At 42.4% G+C, this 2,599-nt stretch overlaps 1 pseudogene; it reads left to right on the forward strand.

Moving 5' to 3' along the window:
* The first annotated feature begins 937 nt into the window (after positions 1-937).
* LOC118593389 lies at positions 938-1,866 on the forward strand (annotated as a pseudogene).
* Positions 1,867-2,599: the final 733 nt, after the last annotated feature.

Raw genomic sequence — 2,599 nt, forward strand, 5'->3', positions numbered from 1 at the left:
ATGTAGAGTTTTAATAGGTATTGCTGGTTCTCCAGAGTGGTCTAAGTTTCATTCCTCTCAGACATACATGAGGGGCTGGTTGCACATGCTGCCACTCCCTATCAACACTGGCACCACTGAACTGCTACAGTTGGCTCTTGTATAGGTGTTCAATATTTTATTTTCTTGTCATTTGGGCATTGTTGTAGAATATTAGTTAAGATGTATTACATTTGTTTATGCTATGGAACATTTGTCTAATGATGCAAAGATGTGTTTTATTCTTTTTTTTTTTTTTTTTTTTTTTTTGGTTTTTCAAGACAGGGTTTCTCTGTGTAGCTTTGCGCCCTTCCTAGAACTCACTTGGTACCCCAGGCTGGCCTCGAACTCACAGAGATCTGCCTGCCTCTGCCTCCCAAGTGCTGGGATTAAAGGTGTGCACCACCGCCCGGTGTTTTATTCTTTTATGTTGCATTTGTTTAACTCTGTAAAGCTGTTACTTTGCCTGTCTAAAACACCTGATTGGTCTAATAAAGAGCTGAATGGCCAATAGCCAGACAGTAGAAAGGATAGGTGTAGCTGGCAGGCAGAGAGAATAAATAGGAGAAATCTGGGAAGAGATGATCAAGGAGTGAGAAAAGGAGGAGAGGAGGACATCAGGGGCCAGCCACCCAGCTACACATGAGAGAACCTGTCTCAAATGAGTAAGATTCAGAGTGATAGACAGGTTACCTTCTCCATCCTTTATTGGCACATATAGGCATGGAATAAGAAGGAAAGGAAAGAATACATACAGAAATAGAAAGAGGTAAAAGTCCAGAGGCAAAAGATAGATGGGATAACTTAAGAAAAGCTGGATAGAGGCTACATACTGCACATGAGCACGGCTACTGGTCTTTTTCCCCCTAGCGCCACCGGTCTGCAGGTCTGTGTGTATGGAGCCCCAGTTGCAGGTTGCTGTTCCGCAGGATGGGGTTTGTGAAAGTTGTCAAGAATAAGGCCTACTTTAAGAGATACCAAGTGAGATTTAGAAGGTGGTGAGAGGGTAAAACTGACTACTATGCTCAGAAATGATTGGTGATCCAAGACAAAAACAAGTACAACACACCCAAATCCCAACCAATAGAGATATCATCTGCCAGATTGCCTATGCCCATATAGAAGGGGACATGATCATGTGTGCAGCATATGAACACGAGCTGCCAAAGTACGGTGTGAAAGTTGGCCAGACAAATGATGCTGCAGCTCACTGCACTGGCCTGCTGCTGGCTGGCAGGATTCTCAATAGGTTTGGTATGGACAAGATCTAAGAAGGCCAAGTGGAGGTGACTGGAGATGAATACAACGTGGAAAGCATTGATGGTAAGCCTGGTACCTTCACTTGCTATTTGGATGCAGGTCTTGCCTGAACTACAACTGGCAATAAAGTTTTTGGGGCCCTGAAGGGAGCTATGGATAGAGGCTTGTCTATACCTCATAGTACCAAAGGATTCCCTGGTTATGATTCTGAAAGCAAGGAGTTCAACGCAGAAGCACACAATAAGTACATCATGGGTCAGAATGTGGCAGACTACATGCTCTACCTGATGGAGGAAGATGAAGATGCTTCAGTTCTCTCAGTACCTCAAGAACAACATGACTCCAGACTGATGGAGGAGATGTATAAGAAAGCTCATGCTGCTATCCGAGAGAATCCAGTCTATGAGAAGAAGCCCAAGAGAGAAGTGAAGAAGAAGAGGTAGAACTGACCCAAAATGTCTCTTGCCCAGAAGAAAGATCGGGTTACTCAAAAGAAGACAAGCTTCCTCAGAGCTCAGGAAAGGGCTGCTGAGAGCTAAAGCAGTTTTCTATGAAGATTTTTTTCATAAAGATAATAAACTTATTGACTAAGCAAAAAAAAAAAAAAAAAAAAAAAAAAAGGCTGGATAGAAATAAGATAAGCTAAGACCAGGAATTCACAAGAAAGAATAAGCCTCTGAGATTTATTTGGGAGCTGGGTGATGGGCCCCTCAAAGACCAAAAAGAAAAAAAATACAGAGTGCCTATTGTTTTAATGTGTTGGTCTTTTGTTAATTTTGGGGTCATCTGAATATTCTCTTCTGTAAGTTGTTGGTTCAACTCTCATCCCTCCATTTCCTTTGGTATCTGGTCTTCATTATGGATTTGTGAGACTTCTCTATATACAGCTGGATACAAATCCTTGGTCGATTATAGATAGTACAAATACATTGTCATGTTCTATGGATTTGCTTTTTAATCTTTCACTAATATTTTTTGATAATAACTTCCTCCAATTTTAAATCTTTTTTTCTCTTGTGATCAGTTCTTGGGTGTGGTGGTCTGAATGAAAATGGCCATAAGGAGTGGCACTATTAGGAGGTTAGCCTTTTGGAGTAGGTGTGGACTTGTTGGAGGAAGTGTGTGACTGTGGGGCTGGGCTTTGAGATTTCAGAAGCTCAAGCCAGGCACTGTGTCACTCTCTCTCTCTTCCTGCTGCCTGTGGTTCCAGATGTAGAACTCTCAGTTACTTCTCCAGCACCATGTCTGCCTACATGCTGCCATGCTTCCCACCATGAGGACAATAGACTAAACCTCGGAACTGTAAGCCTGCCCCAATTAA

Source organism: Onychomys torridus, chromosome 11 (assembly GCF_903995425.1).
Source record: "Onychomys torridus chromosome 11, mOncTor1.1, whole genome shotgun sequence".
In the NCBI taxonomy this organism is placed as follows: Eukaryota; Metazoa; Chordata; class Mammalia; order Rodentia; family Cricetidae; genus Onychomys; species Onychomys torridus.